A 23,116-nucleotide genomic window follows, 5' to 3' on the forward strand; every position below is an offset into this window, starting at 1 on the left:
TCTTTTTGCCACACTCAGCTGCAAGGGCGTTTGGGGAGTGTGGTCTTCATTTAGGCAGCCTAGTGCCCAGCTATCAACAGGAGCATCAGTGGCTAAGGAAGAACAGATCAGGGTAAACAAGTAGCACTCTGAGAGGGAGGGAAGGTTAGGAAACTGCAGGTGCAGAGCACTTTCCATGAATATCACAGATCTTCAAAACTTAGAAAAATAACTGTAACATTCCTTTTCCTTTTAAACTTAAATTCTCCCCAGCTCAGAATCAGAGAAGTAAAGGAAAATGACTTCCAACAACATGCTGCATTTCTGAGACATAAAAGGAACTCAGATTGTCCAACCCAAGGAATAGAGTATGTGAGGAAGATGTAAGTGAACTGTTAAGATAAAGGTCACTGAGGATGGGACCAGCTATCTTTAGACCACGATGGAAAGAAAACAGGCCTATGTTACACCTCGGGAAATGTTTCTTGTACTCTAGGCCACTAAACCCTGGACTGGGTCAACAGTGACATTATTAGAATCATTCTCTTCATTTTAAAACCCATATGAATTCTCTACTGTCTTTGAGACTTTGAAATTCATTTCTTCAGATGCATGAGAGAGTGAACTAAAGAATTCTAGAACTCTCTTCATGTCTGTCATGCTCATGAAATAGAAAAGTCCATTTTCTGTGTTTTTGTGCAAGTCTACCCTATGTACAGCACAATTCCAAGCTCTGAGGGGGAACATTAAAAAAAGATACACCTCTGCCCTGGCTGATGTGGCTCAGTGGATTGAGTAGTGGCCTGTGAACTGAAAGGTCTCTGGTTTGATTATCAGTCAGGGCACATGACTGGGTTGAAGGCCAGATCTCCAGTTGGGAGCATGAGAGAGGCAACTGGTCAATGTATCTCTTGCATATCAATATTTCCTTCTCTTTCTCCCTCCTTTCCCATTTTTATAAAAATGAATAAATAAAATCTTTTTCTAAAAAGCACTTTAAAAAGATACACAACTGTACTCAGAATGCTTATTACCCACTTAGAAAAACAGTTTCTGTGGCTTCTCGGTACACGTTTCCAAGGAACTTTCTCAGAGCTGCCTGGAAAAGCTGTCCCCAGTTCTCCTGCACATCAGGACTTGATGAGTGATATTCTCTCTCCATTGTCTGCATATTCCCTGTTTACTCTCATAATCTGAGAGATCTCCTAACTTACCGAGCATGCTCTATCTTTGAGGTTCATGAAGACTTTCCAGGGCGTACAGCTTGCAGATTCCCACTTATTATGTGCACTCTTTCCTAAAGTGGTTGGACCAAGAGGGTGCTGAGATTTTACAGTAGCTATTCTCCAACTTCATAAAAGAAAGACACACTCGTCAGCTCTCCTGCATCTTGCCATAGTTCATTATCCAGTGACGGGAAAACTCCAGGGTGGCCAACAAAAGGGAAGCCTCCTTTGGTGAGTAACAAAAGGCCCAGTCAACTCTCAGGGCTTTTGGGATTTCCCTGGTTTCCACACTTGCTTGTTTGCTTATTAAGGGAAAGCCCATTACTCAAACTGAGTATTTGGTCTGTGTTGAGATATATGAATTCGGTTAGATGGTACAGTGGGGAAATGAGAATAAATATAACTTTTCATCAAAAAAGTCACCTCCTTCACTTTCTCACCTCTGCAAAGAAAGAAAGAGAGAGGGACAAGGAAGCGGGTGGAGGAAAAGGGAAAACTCACTGTTCTCAAAGTTGGTCTTGTGAGGCAATCAAGGAGAACATCCGCAGAAATTATTTAATGTTGAATTTTTTTCTTCACATTTTAAATATAAGAAATTCTTTGCAGTTATTCTTGAACCATCAATAGAAGGAGTCATTACCTGAGAAGAAAAGTACATTCAAATAGCTAAAGGCATCTAGCTATTGGACTTTAATAGTTTTGGTGATATGCTGCTCATTTTAACTGTGACTGAACTGTTTTAAACAATTTCTAAAATTTTCAAGATACATTAGCTAAAGCCCTGAGATGAAAGTTTTATGTAATTTCTTTCATATTTAGTATGTTTTTTAATAAAGTAGGTTAGGCTCTGTGCTCCTCCTGTTTGACAGACAACCACGTCTTCCTGTGCAGAGCCAGCCACAACCCTGAGACTTGATGATGAAGGTCAAAGTGAACAAACTTGGCCATGTTGGGTGTCTGGTCATCATGGCTGCTTTTAACTGACAAAGTGGATACTGTCACCATCAATAACCCTTTCACTGACCTCAAGTACATGGTCTATGTGTTCTAGCAGGATTCTGCTCAGGGTAAGTTCAAAGGCACAATCAAGGCTGGGGACAGGAAGCTTGTCAGCAATGGCAAGTCTATCTCCATCTTCCAGAAGCAAGATCCCACCAGCATCAAATGGGGCGATGCTGGTGCTGAGTATGTTGTGGAGTCCACTGGTGTCTTCACCACCATGGAGAAGGCTGGGGCTCAACTGAAAGGTGGAGCTAAGAGGTTCATCATCTCTGACCCTTCTGTGGATGTCCTCATGTTTGTAATTGGTGTGAACCACGACAAGCATGACAACTCCATGAAGACTGTCAGCAATGCCTCCTGTACCACCAACTGCTTGGTCCCCCTGCCAAGGTCATCCATAACAACTTTGGCATTGTGGTGGCACTCATGACCACAGTCCATGCATCACTGCCACCCAGAAGACCATGGATAGCCCCTCAGGAAAGCTGTGATGTGATGGCAAAGGGGTTCTCCAGAACATCATTCCTGCTTCTACTGGCACTGCCAAGGCTGTGGGCAAAGTCATCTCTGAGCTGAATGGGAAGCTCCCCGGCATGGCCTTCCATGTTCCCACCCTCAATGTGCTGGCTGTGGATCTGGCCTGCCACCTGGAAAAAGCTGCCAAACATGATGGCATCAAGAAGGGGTGAGCAGGCATCCTGGGCTACACTGAGGACCAAGTTATCTCCTGTGACAGTGACACCCACTCCTCCACCTTCAACGTCAGGGCCAGCATTGCCTTCAATGACCACTTTGTCAAGCTCATTTCCTGGTATGACAATGAATTTGGCTACAACAGCAGGGTGGTAAACTGTATGGTCCGCATGGCCTCCAAGGAGTAAGAGCCCCTGGACCACTGGCCCCAGTGACAGGAAGAGAGGCCCTCAGCCACCAGGGAGTCCTCATCACAAATTGATCCCCCAACACACCAAGAATCTCCTGACCTCCAGTTTCCATCCCAGAACCCCTGAAAAGGGGAAGGGCTTAGGGAACCTTACCTTGTCATGTACCATCAATAAAGTTCACTGTACCCAACCAAAAAAAGTTTATAATTTATTTTTATCAGTTTTATTACTAAAATTTTAGTCCAGCAGAGGAAATACTTTCTAACTCATTCTAGGAGGCCAACATTACCATAATACCAGGAAAAGACATTACAAAGAAAGTACAGACCAATATCTCTCATGAACATAGATGCAAAAAATCCTTAACAAAAATACTAACAAATCAAATCTAGCAATATATAAAAAGAATTATATACCTGCCCAAGTGTGATTCATCCTAGGTATGAGAGGCTGACTTAACATTCAAAAATCATTTCATATTGTCATCAACAGACTAGAAAAGAAAGACCACAGGTCATATCAACAGATACAAAATTAGCATTTGATAAAATTCAACACCCATTCATTATTTTAAAAAAAACTCTCAGCAAACTAGAAATAGTGGAGAACTTCTTCAACTTAATAAACAATATCTACAAAAAAACCCCTAAGGTAACATCATACTTAATGGTGAGAAACTGGAAGCTTTTCTACTAAGATCAATTACAAGGGAAGAATGTCTTCTCTCACGCTCCTTTTCAACATCATATTAGAAGTCTTCGCTAATGCAGCAAGACAAGAAAAGGAAATAAAAAGTATCCAGGTTCAAAAGAAAGAAATAAAAATGTCTAAAAACTGAAAGAATTGTTAAAAAAAAACACCTGGCACAAGTAAGCAAGCAATTATAAGAAGATTGCAGGATGCGGCCCTGGCTGGTGTAGCTCAGTGGATTGAGCTCGGGCCTGCAAACCAGATGATTGCGGTTCGATTCCTAGGCACATGCCTGGGTTGCAGGCCAATTCCCAGCAGGGGCCAGTTCCCAGCAGCGGATGCATGAGAAGCAACCATACATTGATGTTTCTCTTCCTCTCTCCTTCCCTTCCCCTCTAAAGATAAATAAATAAAATATTTTAAAAAAGGAAGATTGCAGGATGCAAGGTTAGTGTACAAGTCGATCACTCTCCTACATGACATCAATGAACAAGTGGAATTTGAAATTAAAACACAGTGTCATTTATATTAACAACCCCTCAAAATGAAATGTTTGTACAAATCTAACAAAATATTGCCCTGACTTTGAAGTTCCTCATTCATATCAAAAGATGAGTCTGTTTATTCCCCAGATTCTAAGTGTGGACTGGCCTTGTGACTTGCTTTGGCTAATGGAATGTGGCAGAAATGACAATGGGTCAGTCTTGAAACTGTGCATGAGAGACCGCTTGGTCACATCCACTCTTTTGGGACCCTGCCCTACAAAGAGGCCCAGGCTAGCCCACTGGAGAGTGAGAACTCACGTGCTCCAGACACAAGGCTTCCCAGCTAACCAGATGGCTGTCTACAGGCGGGCAAACCAGCCCTGCCAAATCCTCTGAGCCCATCTAGAGCTAAAGAACCACTCAACCAACCCACAGACATGCCTAGGGAAAAGAATACTTACTGTTCAGGACTGTGATGGTTTGTTATGCAGCATTTTGAGGACAGAGAAAGCTGATATATTTTATTTTGACAAATTATTTACTATTTATTGTAGTGCTAACTAAATCCAGAAGGGAGAAAAAAACTTTTTTAAACATTTAGCAACTGGTCACAGGAAATAAAACAAATATAACATTTCAATTTACACACATAGATTTGATAGAGACAACTATGAGACCAATATAAAACTTTCAAGCATAAAAACATATTACATTAGGATAAAAACCTAATGGAGAAATGGAAGAGAAACAAGAATTAAAGGAGAAAAAAAAAGAAAGATGGAAAATGTCTGAAGGCTTAGAACTGTTCATACAATTTCAGATGTTAAGTATCAAATCACTACAGCATTTAAATTTCATTTGGTTCATGTTCTAAAGGCATGTAATATTTTTATTTTAAATATCAACATTTTACAATATGCCAAAAATTACATCCTTGGCAACTATTTAAGTTTCTGATAAAAAATTTTAGATGTTGACTCATAAATGTTGGGGAGGATTTTTTTCAAAATTCCTTTAGGAGGAATGCACGCTATAATTCTTGAAAACTGCTGTTCTAGAAAAAACCCTCACATATTTATTTAATAGGTAAAATATAATCTATGGTGGATTTTATGTAGGTCTCTGTGTGTATGTGTAAATATAAGTAAGCTTATATACATTCTAATGTACATATGCATATAGATTTGCATTGATGTGTAATTTTTTTCAGAGCTATGTATTTTTATTTAAATGTATAATTTCTCTGGCACCAGTCAGCCATACTTTTTGTTTCCTTGAAAAGAGAATGATTCCTGGTCCAGGAAACTGAGGAAAGAAGAGACCACAGGACTTCAACTGAGAAACAAAACAGGTTACAGAAATGAAAGGCGTTTTTCCTTCTTCCCAGAAGATGCTGGCTGGGACATCTGAAAGAGAGAGATCTCAAAGAATCGGTCCATAATATCAAGCAAATGATGTTAGCTGTGTATGGTGGTAAGCAAGGCTGACAACATCCCATACTTTTAAGGAATTTATGTTCCAGTAGGTATTCAGAAATAAAAAACAGAGACACACAAACAGTCGTGGAATCCAGGCCAGAGGGACACTGGATTAAAGTTAGCGAGGACTTTGTTCTCAGGTTGTCGCTACTCCCTGTTTCATGCCTCTGAACCCCTGCACATGCTGTTCTCTCTGCTGAGAATGTTCCTCATCTTCCTAATTACTTTTCAGTTCATTACTGGAATATTTTCCAACACTGTCTTTACATTATTCGAAAATCAAAATGGTAAAGAGGGATTGGGAAGGCCAAACCTGACCTTCTCCTTTCCCACCTCAACACTCACCGCCCTGCACCTGGAGGGAATATACTTCCATAGTTCCTGCTTATCTTTCCAGTCTCTGCAAATGCCACTAACCAGGGATGTATACATGATCTCCCCAACCCCTCTTCTCACACCAAATGTGGCCAACTAAACATACTCTCTGCTCCTTGCTTTTGTGTGGTTGTTTGTTTAACAGCACGTTCTGGAAAGCTTGCCCTATCAGTGCACAGACATCAACACCTTTCTTTTCCCAGCTGTGTAGCATTCCACCATGGGGACATCCCTAGGCTATCCAATCCTCTACAGAGAGACACGTGGGCTCCAAACTTCGCTGGGATGCTGCCATGAATAGCCATATATGTACATCCTTGCATACACATGCAGACACCTCTGGGGGTTAAATTCCCAGAACTGCTGCCCCGCCTTTTCTTCCTGGAACACATTTATTTACCGTCTGACACCCATGACCCACAGAGTCAGACATAAGAGGCATGTCCAGAGAGCTACAGGAAGATGTCTGCTTTCTCTATGGAGCTGGGAGCATGTTAAGGGTATGATCCCTCCTATTTTGACCCTATGTCCTCACTGGATAAATAAACAAAAGAATAGATGGTGTGCAAACTTAGGTCTTTTAAGAAACTCAGGGAGACAACCCTTCACAAACAAGTATGCTCTTTCTCTAGGTACAAATTACTGTTTACCACTATGAACTCTATATTTGTATACAATCTAAAAGTGAGTAACCAGAACAGTGAGAGGACTCAGAGCCCACAGCGTAGCCCAGCAACCGCTCTTACACACAGCTCATTCTGCAATCCCATTCCTTCAAGCAGATTGCCTTCAGAAAAGTCTTGAACAGGTGTGCCTAAACCGCATTTGACTGTTCTGATACTGATCTTATTGTCTTTTTAGAGCATTAATGAAAGCCATCAAATGAGTGAGTACGTAAGGGAAGACAGAGTTAGCGCAGCTCTGTAGCTGCCTCGGCACATAAAGAGGCAAAGCACGAGCCAACAGACACGTGGACTGAGTCTAAACCATTGTTCTGTGCTTTAAAATGTATTCTCTCATTTAATCCTGTCCAAAAGCAAACAGAAATTGCCCAGTTCTTACTAATATTTTCAGCTTTAAGTTTGGAGGCTGAGACACAGAGAGGTTAAGAAACTTGTCCAAGGACACGTAGCCAGCAGTGGTAGGGCTGGAATTTGGAGGGAAGCCACGCACCTGGAGACTCCACGTCCTTCACTGCAGTGCTGTTCCTTTGTGTGCGCTTGTGTGTCTTTTCATTGACACGTGCTATATTCATTATGCATGGTTTCATTTCTAGTTCAGGAAACCGTAAGTCACTGTGGTTTGCTACAAATACAAGGTTGTATCTCTCACACATAAATAAAGAATGTTAGCAGTCTTGGATTGTATTAACGTCTACAATCGTCAGGAATGCAGGGTCCTTATTAACATAGGGTTCTACCTCACGGCCCACAATGTCTATGGAACTCCAGCCACCGTGTCCACGTTCCTGCCTATAGAAAGGAGGAAGGGGAAGTAACGGTATACCCTCTATCTTCGCTACTTCTCAGAAGCTGAACATGATACTTCCACTTTTAGTCCATTGGTCACAATTCTACCCCCTGGCCGTACTGTTCCAAGGAAGGTTGGGGAAAATAACCCTTGTTCTGTAATAGCATGTTAAAAATGTTGAGTTTTATTACTAAGGAAAAGTGAAAAATGGATATTAAGGAATAACTAGCAGATATTACCACACTCAGTAATAGAGAAGCATAAATACATAGCACCCCAGTGCGAAAAGGAATTTTAAAGTCCTCTAGTAAAGTGCTGATCTGATGCCTAAGTATTCATGCCCATTGGTTGTACCCCTCCCCCTTTGCAAGGAGATCTGGAGCAACCCGTCTGGTGTTTAGACAATGTTTCTGTTACTTGAGCTAACATCCAATTGGTCTTATTTCAACCCATTAAAGCCCTTCAGGATAACTCTCAAATCTCAGCCCTCTTGCCCTGATAATTCAGGTATGGGAAGAGTGCTATCGAGTCCCCACCCCCCGACTCTCTTCTCCAATCACCCACTGTGCTCTCAAATATACCTCTCCTGCCAGCCTCCCAGCATGTTCACAGTGCGCGTGAGGTGTCTTATCCAGGACAAGAAGTCTTGGGAGTAGCCATACACAGTCAGAGGAGGATTACAACTCTCAGGTAGCAGGCATCTACTGACTTGCTTCTGGAAGTGCTTCTCAGATTGCTTTAGGATTGTTAACGATTGCTCCACACTTCTAACTCACATAGTGCTTCCCACCTACTAAAGCTACAGATCCTCCACTCGGTTTTTTTGCAGTTGATTTTTTGGCTTGGATACAGAGCCATAAACAGCCCCCTATTTTTACCTTCTCTTATGTATAGGGCCCCTTGGCTTGAATCTACAAAAATCCTGAGTATATCAATCCATAAATCACGTACCCCTCCCACCTCCACCTGTAGTTTTGGCAATAACTCTCTCTGTGCCTTCATTTATGTCACCGAGCTGATCATTGCACCAAGTAAGGCCAAGGCCAATGCTGTATGATGCACCTCTGAAATCCTCCCTCTGGGTGACATTGATCCATTAAGCAGCCCTTTCTGTGGCAACAAGGAAAACTGGTTTAGATGTGTGTTGCTGCCATAGTGACATCTAAGCAGGCAGCTAAGAGCCCTAGGGGCTTGGCTGCTGGCAGCATCTGTTCCAGAGCTTTCCCTCAGCAGTGAGAAGACTTCTCAGTCTCTCAGGAGCCAGGACCTGACTGTCAGGAGATAGCACTCGTTCGTGCATTCATTCAGTTAGCGTTCCTTTGTAAAACATGAGTATTTTGAGGCTTTCTGTGAGCCAGAATGCTATATCCTAAGAATAAAGGTCAACAAGACACATTGCCTGCTCTCAAGGAGCTTGTCTGTCTAATGGGAAGCGACATTACAGCCAGGATGACTCTGTTAAAACCCAAATCAGATCATGCCACTCCTCTGTTCAATACTTGGCAGTGGTTCCCATGGCCCTCAGAGTAAAGGCCTGGGTCCTTCCCACAGCCCCACAGCCCCACTTGGTCTGCCCTCCCACACTTCTCCCCTTTCATCCTCCTCCTCCCTTCTTTATTCTCTCCCCACCAACCATCTGGCCTCATTTTCAAACACACCAGATGGGTGTTTTCCTGCCATCCCATCTTTGTTGAAAATGGTCTTTCCTAATATTGATGTGGCTCCCTGCCTCCTTTCCTTCAAGCCTTTACTCAGAAATCACCTCAGTGAGGCCTTCTCTGGTCACCCTGTGTAAAACATCAGCAATCCCAGAATATTTCATATCCTCCTTTCTCCTTAGCACATCCTCCTTTCTGATATTCTCTTATCTTACTTTTGAATCTTGTTTCGTTTCTATTTCCCCCTAAGAAATGTAAGCCTCTGAGAGCAGCAGGGAGCTTTGGATCTTTCTTTTTGTTTATCCAGAGCTCTTAGATTAGTGACTGATATATAGAATGAATGAATGAATGAATACACAATTTCAATATAACATGCTAAATCCTGTAAAGTAAGAATTCTGGGGTGCTTTCAAAGCACATAAAAAAGGCTCCTAACCCAGTCTTGGGAGGAATGAGGCGCTCCTGAGGATTGGAGAATGCGTCAGGGCAGGCCAGATAAGGAGCCAAGAGAAAGTCACTCTGTGTGGTTGACCACGGCATAGTGACCAAGGAGGACTGGAGCTAGGTGGAAGGACCCCGCGAACTATACCGTGATTAGCATTCATCCAGAGAACACGAGGAACTCAGGAAGCAAAAAGCAAAGCGCCACAGCCAGACTGGGGACCACAGCTGGAAAAGTGGTTCCATAACCTGCTGAAAGAGGATAAGGGATAAATTAAGGCAGGGTTGGCAAACACTTTCCATAAAGGGCCAGACAGTCAATATCAGAGCACTTTTAACTCTGCCATTGTAGCAAGAAAATAGTCAAAGGGAGTAGGCAAATGAAAGAGCAAGGCTATTTTCCACTGAAACTTGATTTACAAAAAAGTCCAAGGCCAGATTTGGCCTGCAGGCTGGTGGTAGTTACAACTTCCTGGATCTGGGCTTCAGAGAGAGAAATGGATGTGCTGAGAGAATGTTTAAGAGGTAGAACCGATTCACAGGTGATGAATCAGCTTTGATAAAAGAAGAGGAGGGAGGAAGGAGGACCCAGGTGGGCACTAGGGCACCTGGGGACCTGACGAGACCAGTACCCACACCCTGGAGTAGAGGTTGACTTAGGAATATATGTCCATATGTTTCCAGTTTGAAACATCCCAGAAATCAATGCAAAGCTGTGCACTGGTCCAGGGAAGAGCAGCCAAAACTGTGAAAGAGAAAGGGTCTCCCAACCATCAGTCCCCCTGAGTGGGCCTGGAGTCTGCCTTGAATTTAGGGAGTCCTCCCATTGACGCCTTAGAGGAAATTTAAGGCACTCCCTGACCTTTCCCTTTTTCCTAACCAGCCACAGGCTCCTCCTCCACCTCCTCTGCCTGGTTCCCTTCAGGGATTCCTGAGTCTTCCCTTTCCCCTGAATCTTCTGGAGGGCAGATGATGCTGGAAGAAGGTGGCTCAGTGAGCCCCACTGAGAATCAGAAAATAACAGGGTATGTGTGTTTGAAAGGGGCAATTGCCAAAGAACAGGCTGGTGCTGGAGGTGAGCTGGGTAAGAGGGAGAAATAGGGTATCGAAGGATCTTAGCTCTCCATGGAGATGAAGATGTGCCAAATTCTGTAACAGTTGTGCATAAGATAAATGAGGTTAAAAAATTAGTAAAGTACAATGAAGCAAGATGTCAAGTGACTGAGCCACTGGGCTTCGTGGCTGACTTATCCCACCAGGGGTGGGCTCCCTTACTTGTGTGGCAGGCAGACACTTCCCTGGGCAGGAGGATGGGGGCAGAAAGAGGGTCTGATCCTCTTGAGCACATTCTCCAGAAGTGGCTCCTTTTCAATAGTTTTAAAGGTCAGATGCTGATGTGACAGTTGCTACAATTATGATGAAAATGCTCACAGGAAGCATTGTGCAAGCGAGCTCCAGAGACCCACAGTCTCCACAGACAGAGGACAGCCCTGCTCCCAACCATGCCAGGCACAGCTGTCACTCCCACCTCACAGGGCCACCCCCAGCCCCACGGCCCTCAAGTCAGAGACTGGCCAGGAGACAGACCACCAGTTCAAGCTGTGGTGCGAGGCACCCAGAACAGGCAACAGAGCACAGGACCAGGGCCTGGGGCCAGCCATCTCCAGCTGGGGGACTCTCGGAGCAGGTACCAGGACAGTTGTGCATTCGGCTTGTGACTTCTGTCCCACAGTCAGCCTAAGGGATTGCTTGGACAAACCCAGCCTCAGATGACCTGCCACTGTTGGCCAGGCGCTGAGAGAATGTGTACAGCTCACTGCACAACAGTAAGTGTTTGAATGTAAAATGAGCACCACAGATTTTAAAACATATCAACAGAAAGGGTAAAACCAGACTCTGCTTGTCTTAGATCCATTTTGTGCTGTACAGGGTTCAAAAGGGACCTAGATTCTGTCTAAGCAGGCTGTTTGCTTGAGTCCCATCCTCAGGGTGACAGGTCAAAAGCTATTGCAAACCCCACCCCCCTGGGCCCTCTCACCCACTGAGGCCCCTGCCCATTCTCCCTCCAGCCCCCCAGGCTTCCTCCTCCTCCACTCTCAGGGCTGCCCATGGACAAAGGCACAGGCTCCTTTATGTGCAACAAGCTCCTGACAGCCAGAGGCCTCTGGTTCACACAGCCTGTTTTACCGGCTGGATCTGTGGGGCTCCTGGCAAGGCTGGGAGCATATCCAGGCAGGCAGGGCTTCTTCCCAACATCTCAGGAAACGTTGGAACTTACACATCACTATTACACACACGCACACACACACACACACGCACACACCCCTTTCTAGTTCTAATCCCATGTCCACCTCTGACTGGTTCAGGAGTGATTGTGCAAGGCCCCAGTTGCATTTCCACCAAGAGCTCTTTTTGCAATCCTGTTATTCCACACAACTCCAGGGGCACTGCACACATTTGAGCACGTGGCATCTTGAAGGTGGCAGTGCCCTAGCCTGGGGTTTTGTTTGTTTTGCTTGTTCAAACTCTGTGGGGTTCCCATTGGTTTTCAGTAACTCAGGTAACAGGAAGAGAACTGTGCCTGGATGATTAACCCAACTGACACCAACTTCCCCTCCTCCAGCCCCATGATGTATGTCCCATTCCTGCAAGAGAAGCTTCCAGAACAGGCAGTGTTCCTGGTGTTGACCATAGTTGTGGCTTCTGAGCAGCTGCAGCAGTATCAGTGGCTGTTGGGACCTTTGCTGGCACCATATGGGGACCAAGACAGTTGCAGGATTACCAGGCCCAGCTGGAACTGCAAGACAACCTCAGAGCACTCTCCAGGTCCTTAGTGGCATACGAGGCCATGAGGGACTAAAGCCCTGGAAACAGAGACCCGGCAGGACCTTTTGGTGGCCCCCTTCTTCAGGTGCCCTCCTCCTTGGTGAGCTGAATGGGTAAGAGAAAAGTTGGTGCAGCCAGAACCCGGCACTGTCTGAAGCTGTGAGGGGCAATGCCAGAGCTGGGCTTCCATTGGAGCAGATGCTTCGCCACCAGTTACTCATTTCCAGATGCAGTTTCAGTCAAACGGACCTTCATACCTCTGAAGCTCCATAGCCAAACATCAACCCCATACCTGGTCCCAAAGAAACCTCATCCACAAAGCCAGACTGCCTCTGTCGAATCAGTTGTGTGACCACATGCTCGCCATTAACCTCTCTGTACACCCATTTCCAGAGCAGTCAAACAGAATGATGCAAGCCCTCACCTTGACCTTTGCTGGAAGCACAGGGACAGTGGCTGACCCATGTGAGAAGCTGATCAGCATCTGTGGTGGATATGAGGACTCTTTTTGGCCCTAAATGTGTGAAGACCTCACACACCCTGATCCAGCACCTTCCTTCCCACCCTCCTGGAGGAGAACACACCTTCAAACATAAAAAGTGGGAGAAAAAAATGGAGACATTTTCTTCTTTCCGTTTAGAACCACTATAGCCCAGTCAGGGGTTAAAAGGGTGGGTGCCAGGGGCTGGGGGTGGAGGGAATGAGCAGTTAGTGTTTTTTTCTATTTGTTTGTTTTTAACTTTATTATTGCTCTATTTTAAAATGATGTATAATTGACATATACATAATATTTGTTTCAGGTGTACAAGGAACATTTAAATTTTTTAATTGAATTTATTGGGGTTACATTGGTTAATAGAATTATATAGTTTTCAGGTGTACAGTTCTATGACACATCATCTGTATATTGTATTTTGTGTTCACCATTTCAAGTCAAGTCTCCTTCGGTCACCACTTATTTACCCTTTACCCTCTCCTACCTCACCCCACCTACTTTCCTTCTGTTAATCACCATACTGTCATTTGTGTCTGAGAAGTTTTTTGCTTATTCTTTTGATTTTTTTTTACCCAGACCCCAACCTCCCTACTTCTGACAGCTGTTAGTCTGTTCCCTGTATTTATGAGTCTGTTTCTATTTTGTTAGTTTATTTTGTTCATTAGATTCCACATATGAGTGTGATCATATGGTATTTGTTTTTCTCTGACTGGCTTATTTCACTTAGCATAATACTCTCTAGGTCCATCCATGCTGTTGCAAAAAACAGAAGTTTCTTCTTTTTTTCTCCTGCATAGTATTCCATTGTGTAAATGTACCACAGCTTTTTGATCCAGTCTTTTTTCTGATGGGCACCTAGGCTGTTTCCAGTTCTTGGCTATTGTAAACAGTGCACTGCTATGAACATAGGGGTGCATATATTTTTTTCAGATTCGTGCTTTGGTTTTCTTTGGATATATTCCCAGAAGTGGAATCTCTGGGTCATAAGGAAGTTCCATTTTTAATTTTTCAAAGGCAACTCCTTATTGCTTTCCACAGTCTGCATTCTGCTCAATAGTGAATGAGGGTTCCTCTTTCCCCACATCCTTGCCCACACTTGTTGTTTGTTGATTTATTGATGATAGCCACTCTGACAGGTATGAGGTGGTATCTCATTGTGGTTTTAATTTGCATTCCTCTAATGATTAGTGACATTGAGCATCTTTTCATATGTCTATTGGCCATCTGTATGACCTCTTTGGAAAAGCATCTGTTCAGATCCTCTGCCCATTTTTAATTGAATTGTTTGGGTTTTTTGGTGTTGAGTTTTATAAGTTCTTCATAAATTTTGGATATTAACCCCTTATCAGATGTATTAGCAAATATGTTCTCCCATCCAGTGAATTGTCTTTTCATTGTGTTGATGGTTTCCTGTGCTGGGAAAAAACATTTTTGTTTGATGTAGTACCATTTGTTTATTTTTTTCTTTTGTTTCCCTTGCCTGGGGAGATATATCAGAAAAAAAAAATGTTGCTCTGAGCAATGTCTGAGATTTTACTGCTTATGTTTTCCTCTAGGATTTTTATGGTTATGCATGTTACATTTAAGTCTTTAATCCATTTTGAGTTTATGCCTGTGTATAGTGTAAGGAGGTGGTCCAGTTTCATTTTTAGCACTTATCTATCTAGTTTTTCTCAACTCCACTTATTAAAAAGATGGTCTTTATGCCATTATATGTTCTTGCCTCCTTTGTCAAACATTGATTGATCATAGAGGTGTGGGTTTATTTCTGGGCTCTCAATTCTGTTCCATTGATCTATATGTCTGTTTTTATGTCAGTACCATGCTGTGTTGATTACTATGGTCTTGTACTATAGTTTGATATCAGGTAGTAGAATTCCTCCAACTTTGTTCTTCTTTCTCAAGATTGCTATGTGTATTTGGGGTCTTTTGTGATTCCATATAAATTTTTGAAATATTTGTTCTAGCTTTGTGAAATATACCATTGATATCTTGATAGAAATTGCATTGATTCTATAGATTGCTTCAGGTAGTATGGGCATTTAATCATGTTAATTCTTCCTGTCCAAAAACATGGTGTGTACTTCCACTTATTTGTATCTTCTTCAACTTTTTCTTCAGTGTCTTATAATTTTCTGAGTACAGGTCATTTACATCTTTGATTAAATTCATTTCTAGGTGTTTTATTATTTTTTGATGCAATTATACATGGGATTTGTTTCTTAGTTTCCCTGTGATAGTTCATTATCCATGTATAAAAATGCCACTGATTTTTGGATATTAATTTTATATCCTGGTACTTTACTGAATTCATTGATCAGTTCTAGTAGTTTTAATGGTAGAATCTTTAGGGTTCTCTATATACAGTATCACATCATCTGCAAGTAGTGACAGTTTTACTTCTTCCTTGGGGACAGAGTTTCATTTGGGGAAGATGACAAAGATCTGGAGGTGGATTGTAGTAATGGCTGCATGACCACGTGAATGTGCTTAACACTGCTGGACTGTACAATTCAACATGGCTAATAAAAGTTTTATATTATGTATATTTTACCACAACTTAAAAATAATGAAACAGCCCTGGCTGGTATAGCTCAGTGGTTTGAGCATGGACCTACAAACCACACAATCACGGTTCGATTCCCAATCAGGGCACATGCCTGGGTTGCAGGCCAGTTCCCAGCAGGGGACTCACGAGAGGCAACCACACATTGATGTTTCTCTCCTTCTCTCCTTCCCTTCCCCTCTAAAGGATAAATAAATAAAATCTTTTAAAAAAATAAAATAATGAAACAAATGAAAGAGCACAAATAATCCCACAAAATTAAGAGGTTAGCGATGCAGCAGACTGCAAGATCCTGCCAGGTTATAGCTTCATGGAAGCGGTAAAGCTCATGTGGCCGTCCACCTTTCTCTCAACAAATTGTGCAGAACAGACTGAGTGGAGCACCAAGGCCAGTGAAGTGCAAAGACTGTCTTCAACTCTCATGGTGTCTATGGAAGTCAAGGTCCAGGTCACTCACTAACACACAGCACAGTATAGCTGGCATGGCCATCAATATCTATTCCAAGACACAGTTCTTTTGAGAGTGAAGGGGCACTATTGGTAATTACAGGGGACAATGGCATGTAGTCACACATAACATAGAGGAAAGAACTCAGACGTTGGAATCAGGTAGACCTGGGCTCAAGGTGTAGTTTGAGCACTTAAGAAATTACTTTTTGTCTCAGAGCCTCAGCTTGCCTTATAAAATTCTATCTCATGAGGTTATTTTGAGAATCAATAATAAGATGTGTAAAGCTCCCAGTCTAGAATCTGGCACTTCCTGAATATTACAAGCCTATAATCTCTTATCTGCAGTTCTGAAATCTAAAAAAGTCTGAAAACTAAAAGATTTCTAAATTCACTTGGTTGCAAAACCTGACTGCAACCAATGAGTGGCTATTTAGAATATTTATCTCACTTGGTGTAATTTCTTCTTATGTTTCTTTACAGAAATATTAATGTGCTTGATGACAAGGTCAGCTTCAGTTTCTTCTGAGGCTGTATGATCCCCCTAAAGTCCAAACTTTCTGCATAGGTTGGAAGGATGAGGACTCGTTACAGACTCAGTGTCCTATATAGATGTAAATCTCTTTTTACTTACAGATGAAGTTATAAAATGTTATATTATGTTAAGTGGAAATGGCATGTTTAGTTTTTTAAAAAGCAACATGTAAATACTGTGTATTATGTTTTAAAAAGACAGGCACACACACAAGCTCCTCTGTGCACAGACCATGTCAGGAAGCACCCTCGAAGGCGGAAACAGTGTTTGCCTCTGAAAACAAGGAAACTGGGGCCAGGTGAGAGGAAAACTAATGTTATGTTATGCACATTCTTACTCATGTTGAAATTTTATTCCACATTCACAATACATTTTTAAACTTTAAAGTTAAAAAACACTTCACACCCTTTAGGATGGCTACTATTTAAAAAAACAGCAACCAAAACCAAGAAGTGTTGGCAAGGGCGTGGAGAAAAGGGAACCCTTGTGGGTACTCGGTGGGAACGTGAAATGGTGCCGCTACGGAAAACTGTACAGCAGTCCCTCAAGAAATTAGAAGTAGAACTGCCATATGACCCAGCAATTCCACTTCTGGGTATACCTAAAAGAAGTGTAGCCCATGTTTATAGCTGCATTATTTGAATTATATAAATACATACAATGCAGCATTATTCAGCCTTAAAAAGAAGAGAAATTCTGACACATGAATGAATCTTGAAGACATTATGCTGAGTGAAATAGGCCAGTCACAAAAATACAAGGTTCCACTTACAGGAGGTTCCCAGAGCAGTCAGAATCATAGAGACAGAAGGTAGCCTGGGAGTCACCGGGGTCTGGGGAGGGGTCAAGGAGTCAGTGCGTAACGGGCAAAGAGCGTCCGTGTGGGAAGGTGGAAAAGTCCTGGAGATGGAGGGCGGGGATGGTTGCCCCACAAAGTGAGGGTACCTAGTGCCACTGAACTGTACGCTTAAAATGGTTAAGATGGTAAATTTTATACTGTGTATTTTACAGTTAGAAATAAAGTTAAAAGAAAAATTTCTCTCATCACACATCCCTCTGGCTATGCCTGTGCCACTTGTGCTGAACCTTTCCATGAACTGTGCAGGCGGCAGGCAGTGCCTGTTCAGGGACTTCTGAGTAATACATGAGTCAAAGGGTGGTGGCCGGGGAGGGCCCCTCTCCAGCTCCACTGACCCTGCTGACCATGGAGTGACCTTTGGGGATTCTAGTATGGGAGGGCAGGTGCTGGGCTTGAGTCTGGCATGGAACAGGCTGGTGGCATCAAGGCCTAAATATGGGCCTCCTGGAGCTGGGGTCTGGCTGTGACAAGGGTCAGGCTCCTCACCACACCCCAAGGAGTCATGCAAGATGCTCTGGGTGAAGCCATGGAGCTCCCAGCAGCCAGTTTTCCTTTGAAAGAAGTCAGTTCCCCAGCCTAGTCCTCCTCCTCAAAATCCAAAGAGGCAAATAAAAAGGAGAATAAGAAAGCCACCTCTTTCCTTAATACTTTGACATCCAAGTTTCTTTTTTTTACCTTTTCAGTCTTTTTTGTCTTTTTGAAGTTAAAGTAAGGGACTTTGTGGCTGATTAGCGTATTTGGACGATTAGAGTATTTGGAAACAAGGAAACTGGGGTCAGAGGAGAAGAAAACTGTTACATTGTGCACTCTTACTCGTGTTGAAATTTTTATTTCAACCTATACATCACCTAGCAATTTCGGTTCTGTATCTGCATTTCTCTTCACCAGTAAAGCACCTCTCACTTTGAGGCTCAGACCCTAAGTGCCCCCGATGCATGGAGGCTCACCCCCAGGCTCTGTCTGACACTGAGCTCACTGAGTTCCAGTACTTCTTACATGTTGTTCCCATGGTTTTCCTGGGTTTCAGGTCTGTAAAGTGAGCCAGGTGCCCTCCAAGGTTTTGTGTTTTTATCAGTTAGAACAGCATCCAGCCAAGGACTTTATGGCTGAAATGTAGTGTCGGAGCTGGTTACAATGGTGTTGAGAGAGCCAAGATGCCCATCTCAGGCAGAAATAACAGCAGGAAGTTTCCATGCACCCCCAGTTTGGGAGGGGTGGTCTAGTGGAACTGGGACTGTGGAGAGGGTCTGTCCACTAGCTGCATACTTACAGAAGACCGCTGTTGGAGACCCTGCCCCACTCAGAGCCAGATGGTACGGAACAGCCTGGTGATTCCCTCCCTCCAGCCCTCTAATTTGTCCTCATTGACTCCCCCAAGCTGAAGCCAGCCCAAAGCCAGGTGGCCAGGGAGCCTGGGTGATGTAGTTTACAGAAGACACACTGTTGTGTTCCATAGAGGGCAAGGGACGCCAGGCAGATAGCCAGCAAGTCCAGCCATGGCTGCTAAGTCCCCCAACCTCAGAGGGGTTTTTCTGCTTTTTTTGTTGTTGTTGTTTTGTTCTGGCATTTCTGTTTTAGATGCCAAATACAAAGGAATTGAATTAAAGTCGGATAGAATGGCTTTAAAGCTTACACTGGCCAGGCCAACCCATCTCTTCTGAATTCCCAAGGTGGATGCATGTCCTCTGGTTCACCTCTTGCCAGACTACACGACGTCTCCTTGACTAACACCTCATCCCCATGCAAGGAGCAGGCTATGCCAGGCAGGTGTGATATGTGGCTGGATTCAAGCTGGCCCTGGGGGAGGAGGAGGCAGTATAACAGGTTTCCACGCCACCTGGAGAAGTAGGAACATTATTTCCTCCACCAGGGCTGGGCTTCCAGGTACAGAGGTCACTGTGGTCCAAAGGGTTGAGCATAGATTAGGCACTCAATTGTTCTTTGTTTAGTTCAGCTCAGGACCCAACCTCATGTGACCTTGAGCCAAACACTTTCTGAGGATCCAACCTGCTTTACAAGATGAGGAAGACAGGACCGAGGCTGTCACGCAGGATTCTGAAACGTGAATGCTCAAGGAGGCCATGCCCGGTGTTCACAGCACTCCCTTCCTCGGAGGTGTGTTCTTTATGACCTCATCCGTTCTGGAAATCATCACTGTGAGGGGAAGAAAGGGACTTTTATCCCCATGTTCCAGAGATAGGATCCCAGGCACTGAAAATACACAGGGTCCAGTACAGTGGCATTGGATTCCAGGCCACTTGAGTGTCGGCCTCGGCCTTTCTACTGAACCAAGGAGGACCAGTTACCTCCTAAGCCCAAGTGCAGTTAAGGAACATCTGTAGGGTGATGTGTTCCACCCTTTAGGTCAACAAAGGGGCAAAAAAAATGAATGAAAAGGCAAGGGAGCAAAGGAATGAGGAACAGGAGAGAAAGCAAAGAGAAAGCAAGGCCCTGTGACAGGCACATTAGATAGGAACACAGTGCTACGGGGCTGCTCCACTACTGCCCTGAATTACAGCCCTGAGAGAACCTGGCTTTGCGAGGGGGGTTGGCCCGCCTTACAGGGATGCCTCCCACCATCCCTCACCTTACTGGGAATTCACTATAAAGAGCCACTCCCTTTGGTTCTCATTATCAGCAGGGCCTTTTTCCTCCCCTCAAGGCTAAGTTTGAGACACCTGAAGTCTCATTCCCTTTTCTGTAAGGTGTATTGTTTACAGTAAGAGGACAGATACTCAGGTGGGTGTGCTGCAGTTCAGGAGTGCTTATCTGCATCTGAACAGCGGAAAGCTTTCTCTTGGCATCTGTTGCCTTTCTTTAGGGTAGCAAGTATCCTCTTCTTCCTACCCACAGCATACCTGGGCTGTTTTCAAAGACAAGCCCAACAGAAGTTGGGCAACGTAATTTCCCAGGCACACCAAGCATTGGGGAAAATGCGGGTAAAGAGTCTGGTTTGTACAAGGCCTTACACTCCCCCCAACTCTGACAGTCACTCTCCCAGACACGCTGAGTGGAGCATGGGATTCTGGCTTAGTCCTTAGCTAAAATAAGAACAATCATCTTTTCTAGTTTAGATATCTCAACATGTACCACCAGATCCAGAAACATAAGTTCCACTATTGCTAATTTTAAGTCCAAGGGATTTTCCAGAAAGCAGAGCTTTATTACAGAACAACTTCCTAGACCATAGGCAGGGCTGTAGCAGTGAATCCAGGCTGTAATTCTGATTGCACCCCCAAAACCAGTGATGCTCACCGCTCACTATGCCCACCCCACTGTTTGACACCACAGAAACCTGCCCATGGTCTCAGGGCTGCAATCACTGTGCTCTGTGTAGAGTGTACAGGGAAAAATGACATTTATTCTCTGGTTAATGTGTCTCTCTCAGCCCCCAGAGTTGGTAAACAAACAAGTTGTCCTGGGAGCAAACACCTCTCTGTCAGCATCTCTCAGTTTCTGAGCCACAGCTCAGCAGTGAGGCCACCACCGGCCCCCCATCAGGCTGCGTGCAGAGGGACACTGTTGGCCCTCTGAGTCCCGCTGTAGCACTTTGAGAACAAGTTATTGATGGGAACAGGTGCTCGTAATTCAGCATAACCCACCCGAGGCCTATTTCACTTTCTCTGCAAACCTGTTGATTTAGGAGAGAAAATGTCTGGCTCCTCTCAGGCTGGCTATAAACATCTCAGTCTGGATCTGCTGAGGTGGGTTGCTAAATTTCGTTGCCAGTTTCCATGCCATGTGATGGTGTGTGACGGGCCAGCTCACCCTGTGAGTTAGCCAAGGGGTTTTAAATAAATGCTTTCTGACGGAAAGGATGATAAAGATTCCTGTTATTCACCATCGAGCCTGGAGAGTGGACCGGTCCGGGTTTTACCGCTGAGCTGCTGTGGGGCTGTTAATCCCCTGAGCTCCCTCACCACTTCCCACCGGCTGGTAAGAGAGGCTTAGGGTGCTTGTGGAAAAACCTCCGGCCAGTTCAGGAGGCCTTCGCCAGCCCACTCTGTCCCCAGTCTCTGTGACCTTGGGACACAAACAGCTCAGTGGACCAGCCTCAGCTCTTCCGTCTGGAAAACGGAACTGTTCACAGAAGATCGGGATAGCAGTGAATGCTCAGAGCTTTCAGGAAGCATGGGATAGGTATACAAATACAGTGGTGAGCGTGAAAGCATCTGCCAGATGCCAGACAGCAAACACCGCAGAGACAGCAGCGTTATTCTTGTTCCTAGCCTTGAAGATGTCAGCAGAAATGAAATGAGGCTGACTGTAGTTGTATTTTCCCTGATTCTTTCCTTATGAAATCCTCCCGTCAATGAATATTTACTCTTCCCTCTAAAGTCATTCAGTGCCCTCTAAGAAACAGCAGCATCTGCCTCACTTGGCAGCTTTTGGGAAATGCAGAGTCTCAGGCCCCACTTCACTCCTGCTGAGTCTGAATGGGCTGCTTAACAAGCTATCCAGATGATGCATATATATTTTTAAATGATAAGAAGCCCTGGTCTAACGCAGTGGTTGTCAAACTTTAGCCAGCATCAGAATTCCCAAGAAAACTTAATTGAAACATCAATGCAGCCCCAGCTACAGAGTTTCTGACTCAGTAGGCCTGAGACACGGTTGGATAATTTGCATCTACCAGGTTCCCTGGTGCTGATAATGCTGCTTGCTGTCCAGGGACCACACTTTGAGAACCACTGGTAAGTATTCCTCGTAGCAATTGTTTCGTGATACCTTACTTCCTGGGTCACAGAGGGTCCGTCATCTTTTCTTTCTGTGCCCTGGGCCTCTCAGTCCCTGGGATTACTCTATTCTTTTATGAATATCTTAATTCCTAACTCTTCCATCGTTTTTGAGGTCTTGAATTTAGTTCATATTTCTTTATCTCTCTCTCACTAGGAAGTTCTGCATTGGACATGGAAAACCAGAGTTTGTGCTGTGTAAAAAAGGGAGAATTTTGTGAAAATCCTGCTTTGTTCTCCATGTAGTTGTTCTAAATTTTCACTTGTTTTTCAACTTGTTCATCAACCAGTGATGCTGCTGGTGTGTGAGGCACTTGTTATAACACGGCTACCATGGGATAACCAAGTTCACATACTACATCACACCAGCAATATAGTGACACATTGTGTTAAAACAAGCAACACTGAAGAATAATAAATTCAAAGCAAAAGTCAAGATTTATGTCCCCACCTCTATTCCATCTCCTCCCAGAGCTAATGAATGTTAGCTGTGATGTGTATTCTTCTGCACCTTCATATGTGCACATGTACATAAACACAAATAAATATACATATAGATACGTGTCTATATGTATTTACATGATCATGCCATAAGTATTATTCTTCTACTTGCCTTTATTAATTAACAATGTTTCATAGAGATCCTTTAAAATCAATAAATGGACTTTACTTCATTCTTTTCTAAAACTACATGGCTACCTTCTGTGATACAGACATATCATAGTTCATTTCCCCATTCTACTGATAGCCATTTATGTTATTTCCAAGTTATTGCTATTACCAACAGTAGTAAGCTCACATTCTCATGAAATGCCACTGAGATGAGTCCTCCAAATAGGTGGTATCAGCCCGCATTACATCAGCCCCTTGGAGAGCATTTATTTCTAACCCCCTCAACAATGCTGGCGATTATCAGGCCTTTACATTTTTACCAATATATTGTGGATATCTCACTTTCTAAAT

General features: G+C 43.8%; 1 pseudogene; it reads left to right on the forward strand.

Annotated features, from left to right (window-relative positions):
• Positions 1–2,120: 2,120 nt before the first annotated feature.
• Positions 2,121–3,088, forward strand: LOC118986478 (glyceraldehyde-3-phosphate dehydrogenase-like; annotated as a pseudogene).
• The last annotated feature ends 20,028 nt before the right edge of the window (positions 3,089–23,116 follow it).

This window comes from Sturnira hondurensis, unplaced genomic scaffold (assembly GCF_014824575.4).
Source record: "Sturnira hondurensis isolate 20B ecotype Veracruz unplaced genomic scaffold, ASM1482457v3 Scaffold0004271, whole genome shotgun sequence".
Taxonomy (NCBI): domain Eukaryota; kingdom Metazoa; phylum Chordata; class Mammalia; order Chiroptera; family Phyllostomidae; genus Sturnira; species Sturnira hondurensis.